Source organism: Danio rerio, chromosome 24, assembly GCF_052040795.2.
Source record: "Danio rerio strain M-AB ecotype USA chromosome 24, GRCz13ab, whole genome shotgun sequence".
NCBI lineage: Eukaryota > Metazoa > Chordata > Actinopteri > Cypriniformes > Danionidae > Danio > Danio rerio.
Window position 1 is genome coordinate 26,652,233 of NC_141044.1, and position 12,768 is coordinate 26,665,000.

At 36.4% G+C, this 12,768-nt stretch overlaps 1 long non-coding RNA gene across 9 annotated transcripts in view; it reads right to left on the reverse strand.

Annotated features, from left to right (window-relative positions):
- LOC137489241 (uncharacterized) overlaps positions 1-12,768 on the reverse strand; it is a 327,340-nt gene that overhangs the window by 160,341 nt on the left and 154,231 nt on the right. The window lies entirely within an intron of this gene.

Sequence of the window (12,768 nt, forward strand, 5' to 3'; positions counted from 1 at the left end):
GAAAGGAATAAATCATTGCAGTGAAATTGTTTTTGCTTAGGACACATGGAAATGTTTCTTGCCCATGGACTTAACAAAGAATGAATGAGCCTTGACCATTATTTTCATAAAAGCAATAAAGACCTATAATTACAAAAATGCCAATAAGAATTTATCTTTCAAAAATCTATAAAGCTATTAAGGGCATAATTAAAAAGATCTGTTATTTTTGCACAAGCGTCTGTGAAACTTAATCATGTTTATTTTCGTGCAAAGTCTTGAACAAAAACATTAACTTTGAAATATTAATCCAATCTCCCTTATTGATAAAAATTCAACAGCGAACACAAAGCCATGGCTCATACATACATGCATCATTACACTCTGCTGCAATTACACAGGTTCATTACCTTCCCAAGAGCATCAACAGAGAGAGAGAGAGAGAGGGAAAGCGAGAGAAGATAATTGCATCTTATGACACCCAGAGGTGCCCGTGGGCTGAAGGTACGATGTGAAACAAAACAATGGCTGGGTTTTACATTCCATATCCTTGCAAATTGAACAGATTCTCTGAAATATGATATTCAGCCAGCCACTTACTCCTCAGCAACCTTCCAATGACTTTTTAAGCGTAAAAATAAGTGTCAAGGAAAAGAAATATGTGCCTCTTTCTGATGTCCGGTGTGTGCCATTTCCCCTTCATCATGACCAAATGTTTTGATCCACAACTTATTTAAGCCCTGGATATTAAGCAATTTTCCTAGGCCTTTAACGGGATTTGATTCCCTGAGGTCAATCCTCCTAGAAATGGCCATTTCTTTACATTACCAACTCAGGTATGATGCTCCCATTCCTCCCCCTCGTCCTGCCGGGGATAAATAATAAATGAAAGTGGTATTTGAGTCTTCAAATCATCCGACGGGTCAGCAGCCCTTCCTCTGCCTGAACTTTGAGAGACGTGTAGTGCAGCCTTCCCATGCTAAAGGTTAGCCGCTTGGACAGGCGCCCTGCTTTACGCTAGCAAGCGTGGGCAGTTTATAAGCATCTCCTCGGCATGTCATTGAGAGACTTTTCATGGTGTAAATCCTTTTTTCCTTCTCTTCAGGGGCGGAGTGAAGTCGGGAGACTGAGAACAAACGCAGGAAAAGTTAGCATGCTCCCTAAGTATATATCAGCAGCTAAGCTGCTATTTGGTATTGATTTTTCCTGAAGCCATGTAATTTTGAAAGCTTGTAACAGAAGATGAGGTAAATATCATTTTATTTGCTCAGATGGTCTTAGATTGGACCGGCATGGGGGAGAAGCAGTGACAAGCAAATGTAGACCAAAAGCAGCAATTTCATATAATTGTTTTCAGACCTAACTAGAACAGATCACTTTTCCTATCAAATTATCTTCCGAGAAGAGAGGAAGGGAAGGTCTATTTGGTTAATTAAGAACCATGAAAACAGAACCAACTCAAAGAGACAATTACTCCTCTTATGGGAAATGCACTCCCATAAGTTTCCAAGGACCCTTCAATGCTCATCTAAGAATTTAGAGACGCAAATATGATGGCAATGCCTGATGTCATTCTGCCGCTTATGAAAACATGTAATTAAACAATGCATGTCTTGCGAAGTACAGCCAATTACTCTTTGAAACATGCTAAAAGAAAAATATTTGAAATAGCAGCTAAATTGGTTAAGAAGCTTGTACATCTCTTCTTTTTAATGTCTAAAATTTTTTTTAAAGGAAAAGTTCACTACAAAAATGAATGACATTTCCTTATCAGAATCAGATCATTTCAAACTTGTCCTGTAAACACTTGGTTTATCTGCAGAGCACACAAACAAACCCCACTGATGTTCACTGCATGAAAACAGTTTCTTTTTCTTAAAATGTCTACTGTGAGTTACTTCCATACAGAACAACTATAAATGTTATTTTAGTTTAATTTACTATATTCAACTTCATTTTTTATTTAGATTTCAGTATTTTGTGTTTTTATCATTTTAATGAATTTATTTCATCATTTTTATTCATTTCTTAATATTTCTATTTGGCAATGTAGTGCAGTTAAACACTAAGGGCTCTATTTTAACAATATAGGTGCAAAGTCCAAAGCACAGGGTGCAAAAGCATTAAGGGCATGTCTGAATCCACTTTTGCTATTTTAAGGACGGAAAAATAAGCTCTGCACTACAGCGCATGGTCTAATAGTGTTGTGCTTATTCTCTTAATGAGTTTTTGGTGTTCTTTGAGAATAAACCAATCAGAGTCTCATCTCTTATTCCCTTTAAGAGTCAGTTGTGTCGCGCCATGACACATTTATTATTTACATGTCGGACTTTGTGAGTGGAAAAACTGAACGCTTCACTAGTGAGAAAACAGTTTAACAGATCATCTGCAGTGCAAGGATAAAGAATGAGCCTCCTCCAATCAGCCTTTACTTTTTCTTTCTCTTTCTCTTTCTCTCTTTCGTGGATAAGGAAACGGTGTTGTACACTGAACTGAAGACATCCATTAGCCTACATAATAAAGTTACTTTGGTAATCGCAAAGATTTGTTTCAAAACTATTTGTAAATTCAGTTCTAATTTCCAGCAAACAAATAAATGAACAATTATAACAAAGTGAGTTCAAAAAGTTATATCCAAACACACGTCATATTCTTATGCTCCATATGGTCCAAAACCTGCCAGCTGAACAAATATAAGCTAGTTTTTATAAGCCTCGGCTGGGTCAGTTGGCATTTCTGTGTGAAGTTTGCATGTTCTTCCCATGTTGGCGTACAAGTCCAAAAAAAAAAAAACATGTGGTAAAGGTGAATTGGGTAAGCTAAAATTGTCTGTAGTGTATGTGTGTGAATGAGTGTGTATGGGTTTTCCAGTGAAGGGTTACAGCTGGAAGCATATACTGGATAAGTTGGAGGTTCATTCCGCTGTGGCAACTCCAAATTAATAAAGGGACTAAACAAATGAATGAATGAAAAGCAAGTTGTCGTGAATAAACTGACAAAAGCCCGATGAGATGAGGAAGGCATGGAGAAAGTGGTTATTATATTTATATTGAAAATAATAATTTTTGTAATAATTTATTCCTTTAGTTCTTTTTCATTTGTAAAGATACTAATATATTGCTGTACATCCTGCGTGTTTTAAGCAATGTGTAAGTGAGGCACAAAACTAACGCACTCTGTGCTGGACTTTAGAGCTGCTTTCAGCTGGTCTATTGCACAGTCTATTTTAGGTTCTTGAAATAGCAATACACCAACAATGCGACTTAACACACCTCTTTTCTAGACCGGAACACCCCTAAGCCCAAAAAGTGACGCAAATGGATTTGCTATTTAAATAACGTGACGTAGAATAGGAAAATTAGGATTGCACTGGTCTGAAAATAGCAACACATTGGGGCAAACGCATCTTGTGCCTTATTGAGCTGGGTGTATGATAGGACCCTAAATGACAGTTTTGAGTACTTGACTTGTTTTTGGCCTAATTATTAAAATGTTGGTTCTCTTCAAAATAAAAAAGGATGCAGTTAGAAATTGAAGACATTTCTTATCTGGCCACTTCTTTACACAAAATGTTGCAGTATTTAAGTATGTCATTGTTGTGAAAATGTTCAGAAAATCAATGTAAAATTAGTCTGCTTTATTCCAAATTTCTAATGTGATGTGAATGCTTTGTGTGTGCCCATAAATAAAGAAAATAAAACAGTTTTTATAAACTATTGCAGAGGCATCCATAGTGTACTCTAAAAAGAACATCATAGTCATGTTGTCATATTGATAATGCATTCTCACTCACACTTTTTTTCTGTGAGGTTCTTGAATCCTAGAAATGGACTGTACACTTGTGCGCCATTTGAAAAAAAAAAAAGTAATACCCAAATCTCAAACCTTTAACAGTCCCTCAAATGCCCTTTTTCATACCCCCCAGCAGTTATTTACAGTGATGACGTAGCATGTCAGGCTGTTTTTCACTTCAGTCTTTACAGCCTGTGTTATTTTGGGAAATGCTTATTAGCTAAGGTCAACTAATTATTTGTACGCTTAATGAAGGTCACAGTTGTAGTCAGTCTTCTCTCAGAGCTCTATATGTGATTGGGTTAAGCACCCTTGTTCGACCCGTTTCATCATTTGTCTTTCGACTGTAGTGGACTGAGGAAATTACAGCCTGACAGTAGAACAATAGGCTTCCTTTTAGCCCACATGCAAACACAGGACAAATACTTTTCATTACACTGTGCTTCAATTGCTCAAACCCATCTCAGATAAAAAACAATTGCTAATACGGTCCCTTCACAAAGATAATGAGAATACAGCAAACACAAAGAGAAAGATGTTCTCCAGTGGAATATTTCATTAGAAGATGATGGCGTAATATAGGCAAAATAATAAGAGGTCTTACAAGACACTAAAGAGATCAACAGCAGCACTGACTAACTTATAAATCAGATACACAAAAATATATTGGTAATGCTGTGCAGTTGTGCTCATTGACATTTAACAAACATACTATAATAAATCACATTATATAAACAGATATATCACATTATATTACAGATAAACAACATTTAGATAAAGAAATATATTCATATTAAACTAATGTAGACGTAATTAGAAATAGTTAATAATATTAATAGTAATAGTCAATAATATTTAACAAAGGTAAAATCTACTTATCTGGAAATTGAGGATGTAATGATACACTAAGAGCCGGTTGAAAATCGCTTCAAATATGTAACAATTCAAACCGGTAGAAATGTAGCACTAAATTAATCATAATACATGTTTTGAAAAGAGGGGGCGCTGTGTTACAGACGCAAACTCATGTTACCTGCACATCAGCGGCGAGCAAGAGATAACAGAACAACGAATATGATACAGCACAGTGAAAAACTTTAGTCACAGATTTCTATACGCAAAAAGCTATTAATAGGCCAAACAAACCACGTGGACCAGAGGATTGGCATTTACGCTTGCTACGACAAGTGCTTACATTTACACGGTTCACACTGAGATCATACGGTGCATCAGTGTTTTCATAACGAAATTGTGAAGACATTTTTTAGACTGCAAGAGAAAGCTGTGCTGTTACAGAACCAGGTATTAGTTCCTTTTTACCCTCTAATTTTTAATATAGTTTCTGCATTTTTAATAACTATATTATATTATATTATATTATATTATATTATATTATATTATATTATATTATATTATACTACATTATATTATATTATATTATATTATATTATATTATATTATATTATATTATATTATATTATATTATTATATTTAGTATTTTATGCCAGAGGCTAGCCCCCTGGAGCAGAGGGCTTATTGTACACACTGCTCTCTGGTTTAGTAAAGACTTTCCTCTCCACACCAGCCATCTCAGACCCCAATGAAAGAGTTTTTTCATCAGCAGGTGACATTGTAAATGTGCAAAGACCTCAGCCTATACCAGAAAACAGATATGCAGATATTTCTTTTTTAAAAAATGCCAAATCCCAGCACAGTCACAGTATTAGTTTGTATTGTTCATTTTTGATTTGCAATTCATTTTAAATTTGTAATTTAGCTGCACAGACAAAGTTTTAGTTTGTTTATATTAAAGAGTCTTCTTTAGTTTGTATTATTCACTTTTTTATTTGGAATTTGTTGTAAAATTGCAATTTAGTCATTTTATTTTATAAAAAAAAAAGGCATGCAGCATTTAAGAAAAAATGAAAGGCTCTTGTTCACCTTAAATATGTCTCAGATAATCTTCAGATAATTGTGTATCGTGAGATTAGTATCGTGATTCAGGTAAATCATTACATTCCTACTAAAATTGCAAGTATTTGGAATTTTGCACTACTTGGGGGAAAAATGCATTTTGTATATGAAAACAAGTATGATATGAACACTGGTATATCCTTGGCTGTTTTTATAAATGTATATCTATATAAAATGTTGGAATTAAATATTTTATTATAATAATCACTTACAATAATTTATAATAATAACCCAGTAGCACAGGGGTGCTTAACCCTTTTTCTGGAGACTTACCTTCCTGCATATTTTAGGAAGCAGCAGTGAGGAGATTGTAAATAAAAAGATTGTAGGGAGGTCGCCAGAGTGGCTTTTTGGTTTCTCTCTTGTGCATCACAGCCACTAGCTCCCCATCTGAAAGATTTTTTTAGCATAAAGGGTAATAGTCATTCAACTTTACAATTTATAATGTTATAATATGTATTTGAATAATGATGGTTAGTTCCTTTACTTGAAAGCTCAGATTGGATTAGCATTATTTGTTTTGTTGACAGAGTTTGAGGTATCTTTATTATTGACACCTTACAGATGTTGATCAAGCTTTACCATTGCACACACTTTATAACATTTTATTTATCAAGTTTAACACTTGTTTATTTTATTATAAAGAGATGAGACATTTAGATTAAATATTTTTGACTTTTAAAACTATTTTTCTTAGTAATGTTGGTGAAATTAAATTGATTATATAACAAAAAAATCCTAATATTCCTAAATGTATTGTGAAAATATATTCAATAATTTTTTTATTAAACATGATATTGCATGACATTGCAATATCGCCCAGCGCTAACACATATGATATAAAAAGTTAGATTCCTCACATATTCAGCCACAAAATATAGAAACAATGAATAATTCATTTATAAAGTTACCATCTAATTTTCCATTACTTTCCACCTGCAAATCCACAGTTCAGTTGAATCCCTTTTCATGACAGGTATGAAAAAGTCCATCTTCCCAGAGCTGCTAAGACTGTAACGGTTCTTCAACATTACCACACTCATTACGCTTTCAGCACAGCCAATCTGCGCTATATATCTCTGAACCCCAAACTTCCCCCTCAGAGGGAATGGAGGAGTTTTGGAGGATATCCTATTTTCCAGAAACACTCGGCAGAGGATAAGTTTCTCGTGCTGTGGCTGAACTGGATACTGGTGGGCGTCTCTCACACCAGCCCTCTGCCTTTCCCGGGCTCTCCAAGTTGCATGGAAAACCCGGTTTATATTCCCACAGATGTCTAACAAGCTGTGGATATGGTACAGGATTATAGACAGGGCTAGATCAATAGCCTGCTGTCTCTGAGGCATCAATATAGATTATGAATCACAGCTAGGAAGTAGTGGGTGATGGCTGTTGCTGGCAGCTCTGTGTGTGTGTGTGTGCTTGTGTGTATGTGTGTGTGTACGAGTGAGTGAGTGAGTGAGTGATTTAGTCTGCTTTAATAGACTCTTTGTTTGGGCAAACACACCAGGCAGTGATCACCACCATCTGCCAGCTTTTTGCATAATGACACTAACATGCACTGATTCTTAATGATAGAGCGAGGACCCGGGGCCAGGACAAATGCAATAGTCAATTATGCTTCTTTCTCCGGCTTTATTTCTTCCCTCAACTGTCGCTGTGCTATTATAACATTCACAAGGACTCGTGTACGACTCAATACTGTTTGACTTCCCCCAATCAATGGGCCGCATAAAGATCCGTCTCAACGCGTCTGACACGGGCCGTGTTAAATCGTACGAAATCTCAATCGAGGGCATGAGCATCGCACTTCACCCAAAATCCATAACCTTGATGAGTTAGCCCTGAGCGGGGAGCTTTACATATCCAACATATTGAAGGGTCTTGATCTGCTTTCCATTAATATTGGCATGTGTCTGCGTCCAGAAGAGCCATCTATCACAACAGGAGAGCGAAGAGGTTACTTAAACACAAACTAAACATGACATCTTCTTCGCCTCGCGCCAGCCTGTGGTGTAGTGCCCCCTGGCTTGTTGTCGTAAAGACTGTTATTGAATACCTGTCAAAGGTTACGGTGCCAGGGATTGCCCGGTTGAAAGAAAAGAGATGCAAGGGTGTCATTGAAAGAGGATCTGGAAATAAAGCGTGTTGTGTGGCTAAAGGAAGGGGGTTTGGTATGCACAGTAGGCCTTATAAACAGCACCCAGGGTTGGTTGTGACAAGTGGCAGGAGAGAGAATATAAGCTATTATGATTTGCTGAAGCTGATCTGCTCTGCTCTTGCATGAAGGATCCGGTATAGTTATGGGCGTCCTAAATGCGTCTCCTGTGACAACTTGTGACTCATATTTCATTAAACCGTTACCAGCATCTATTGATGCAGTGTTAGTTCATGAATTAGTAAAATATATATATAAACAACATAAAACGCACAAACAAAAAACTATGTAAATATTACAATATGATTTCATAGTGAAAATCAAGCAACAACCTCCCGCTCTCACTTGTGAAGCCAATACATTGGTAACTGAAACTGCAATTCATTAACTCGCCTTGAGGGGCTGGCTCCAGGAAGTCCACCTGTACACTGACTGCAATGCTAAATTGGCCAATTTTACAGCAGATAATAACATGTTTAAAGCCTGGTACAAAAGATGGTTTTGAGGCATATAGCTAATTTTACCCTTCATAATAAGGGTAAGTTACAATAAGTCTGCATTATTAAGAGCTTGGCCACTTAAATGACAGCTAGGTCTCGTTGGATGCCGCCATGTCATTCTGGCTAGTTAGCTGCTGAACTCGGCATATATATCATACTTTTGCGTTGTTTTATGTGGCTTTCCACAGTCAATAGTCTTTTGGAACTATTTCCAACAATTATCAGATAATATGGTATGCTGTGTGCACTTAATTGGGCTCACAAACCATTAAAGTTGCCTCCATTTCCCTGATGAGTGAAATTATACACTGATATACCATAGCTATAAATGTATTTGTTTATTTTAAGATAAAATATAATTAAAAACTTGCTTTAAAACTGTAATTCACTCCAAAATGCCACAGATTAGCTGTAGGCTATAGAACACAGCTACTGCGCTCTTGCATCCAGGTTAATCATGAACAGTGCACATGCGCTAGTTGCACTATCACGGTCTGATTATGTTTCAATCAAGGTTTATATGCATCAAATACATAATATCTGTGCCAAACATTTCAACTGACGAACATATTAACAATAATACAACCGTATAGCCGAATTAAATGTATGCATTGGCATGTTACAGCCATAATGAGTATGATTATGTGAAACTCCATATAGATACATATTGCAATGATTTTGGGTATTTACTTAGCGATACATGCACACATATATGCACAATCCTTAAATGTTCTGCTGATTTGGACTCTATAATACCTGTTTTATAACTTTAAACTATCAACAACCACCACTTAGCTATATAGAGTGGAAGAAGCCAAGTCGCGGGGGGAATATTTTCTACAGAAATAATTTATGATTTCTTATGTGGCCCGGTACCAATTGTTCCACAGACCAGTACCGGTCCGCGGCCCTGTGGTTGGGGACCACTGGTTTAGAATATCTCCTTGCCATCACCCTGAACTTTAGCTCCCTCCACAGATTCTCAATTGGATGTAGGCCAGGACTCTGGACGGCCCACTGCAAATGGTTAATGTTTTTGTCTGCTTACCATTTCCTCACCACTTTTGGTATGTGTTTTGGGTCGTTTTTATGCTGTAATGTCCACTGGTGCCCAAGGGCCAAGCTTCCCTGGTCCAAGCTGCAAAACACCCCCAAAACATAAGTTCCTTAGAGTTGAAGGCATCTCCTTTTTTACTAAATGAATGATACATCATTGTGGCCAAACAATTGCATTTTTGTTACATCTGACTATAAAACAGAAGACTCGAAGTCTTATTTGTCCAGATGAGCATTTGCAAACATCAAGTGGGCTTTTATGTGTCTTCTCTGGAGAAGCGGTGTCCTCCTTGGTCCTCATCCGTGGAACCCAGCGGTGTGTAGTTTCCATGGAACTGTCTGCTTTAAGATGTTGCCACCACTAAAGCCCAGACCATTAGAATGGCCTTGGTGGTGATCCTTGGATTCTTTTTTTACCTCTCTCACTATCCTCTTGACCCATTTCAAAGCATAAACATTTTAGCATTTATAGCCCTTTCCTGACTTGCGAGGAGCCATAATGTGCAGCCGTGTGTCCTCATTGAGTCTTAGCCATGATGACTGTCCACAAACCAACAGCAGAATGCTTCTGTTTTTCACCTGTTGAGTTTATAAGGATGCTTTAGAACAACTTGGACTATTTAGAACGGTATACAACTTTTGATTTTCCCATAGACTATGACCATTTGCAAGGGGTATGAATAATTTTGGACGCTACTTTTTGTTAAAATGTAAATAAGAGACAATGCTTCTTGCACATTGTTTTATTATCTTTTGGAAGAAGCCAGTGTCATTTGCAGTCAAAAACAGTGGCTTTTCTCAGTGGACATTTAAACTACTGCTAAACCCAGAAATTAAGATAAATCACACTCACACATCTCTCGTCTGTTGTATTGCTGTATATATAGTAACACTATATATTAATCTACTGTTTGCTATGTTTTGGCTTTTGGAGCATTATTGTTGATGAATTACCAGACTTCAGAGTTTTGTTGATTTATTTCTATTGTTTTACACTGTTTGGCATTCTATTCATGACCTGCATGCGAACAAGGTCCACTGTTTGTCATCACTGAGACCTTATAACACTCTACATAGTGCAATTAAATAATTAAAATGCTACAGTTCTACAGTAACATTATTGACTAACGTTAAATTTAAATTTTTAAACTTAACTACAAATAAGTGAACATCAAATCTTTGATTTACCAAACATCTACACTAATGGATGAGGTGAAAAATCCCTCACAGTTTAAAGATTAAAATGTTCATCTACAATAGGAACTGCACCTTAAACACATATCACATCACATTAAATACAAATCGCCTCTCTGACAGATCCGGACTGAAAAGCTGTTATACAAAAAAAAAAAAAAAAGACCAGCAAGTAATTGGAAAGAGTCTTTCTGAGAACGGCTTATCATGACTTCTATTGCTTTTAATTCCTGGACATTATAGGATGAAAACGCCTGAATTTATTGTACCCTTTTGCCTCTCTCGCTTCCTTTGGGTTCTTTCATTTTTTTTTTCTTCTTTTTCTCTGAGAGGCTCTGGTGCTGTCAAGGTCGGAAGGAACACAGGACGCTGGAAATGATTAATCTGTCAATCTACATCAAAGCGTCCCGCTGCGTTCCCTCCCAATTGCCTCCCCAGCTCAGCGTGCACAATGATAGGCTCTGCATTCGGCTCTTCCAGCTCCGGCGTCCCACTACAGCAGCCCGTAATATGATGACAAGCTAAAACGTAGCACATAAAATTACTTGTTGGAGCCTATTTTACATCTCTACCCCAGACTGAGCTTGCCTCTCTTATGTCCCTATGGCAGGCCATTTCACCATAAATACAATGATTACTGCTATTTTCAAAGCAGGTTCAAATCAGACCAAAAAAAAGCGAGCGAGAGAGACCCACAATGCTATCTTTACCTGCCTCTGTCACAGAACACCGAGAAACAATAAACAATGCACCAACATCCACATAAAGGCAAGTATCTCATGAATCAATGTAAAATGTACTATAATTTGAGTCTCACATACGTTACGCTTTTCACAATGCGGTAAATACTAGGAGTGAATAAACAAAAACTCAATTTTGATAGTGTGATCAGCATATATTGCCTAAACATATAATACAAAAGTCATATGTCATCATTTTAGCTCAGTATTCATTCACTACACTGTAAAAAATGCTGAATTCCACATAATCGATTTGTGTTTGGACAACATTAAGGAATTACTTTTAGATTATTTGTTTTTACTAATTTAAGTGGATTCAAAATAAAATGAATTTTAATTTGGGGCAGTTAAGTTGACAATCAAACAGCAAACATTTTTTTAAATGGGTACACAGGGCAAAATATAAAAGCACAATAACTTATAGAGGAGACCAAAGAGAGTCACATGGGCTTGATACACACACACACACACACACACACCCACACACACAAAATTTACTAGTGATCTAACATTAATCAATCAGACTGACTAAGAATATTAACTTGAACAGGGTACGCAGGTATCCCAAAGGTAATTTAAATACTTTTTTAACACTTTTTAAAGCCTCAACAAGCACTAATCAATATAAAACCTTTAACTTAATAAACAGTTGTTAATAAAGTTGTAGTTAAATAAATGAATGGAGCACAACCATGCAACAGAACTCAGATAAGCTTGGATGAAACAAAGCTTGAAAGAATAAATTTCATGTACATGGTTGTTTTCAGCGACAGGCTTCAGCCTCTGTTTAAACTCGTCTTTCTCCAACCAGGAGTATGCAAACTTACATTTTCCCATTTTGTTGCCTGTTTTGCTCTAAGGTTTGATACAGGGAGCATCACATCACCTTCACACGTTTGTCGCAAATTATGTGACATCACTGACATCACCTGAACAGAGGAACAGAATCAAACACTTTGGACAATGCTGGAACAAAACTCAAGACTTCATAAAAACGTGATTAAGACTTTTTAATACCTTTTAAGGGTCTTAATTTTCTCATAATTGATTTATCAACTTTTAAAACTTTTTAAGACCATGTGGACACCCTGTTAAAGTTTGTATAATAATAATAAGTGAAATCAAAAATATTAGTTGTTGTGACTTTTTGACATTATATTTGTCACAGTGTCTTTAATAAAGATTTGGGTTATTTAAAAATGTCATGCCGATTTTGTCACATTTATATTAGGTGGTTGGGTGATTTATCCTGTTAGCCAGCACTCACTTCTGGGGATTTACACCTATCTAACTTTAAACAGCAATAGTTCTTAACCCCTGTGGGCTACAAAAAAAAATTGGTATCATTAGGAAGAAGACACTTTGTGCTTTACTA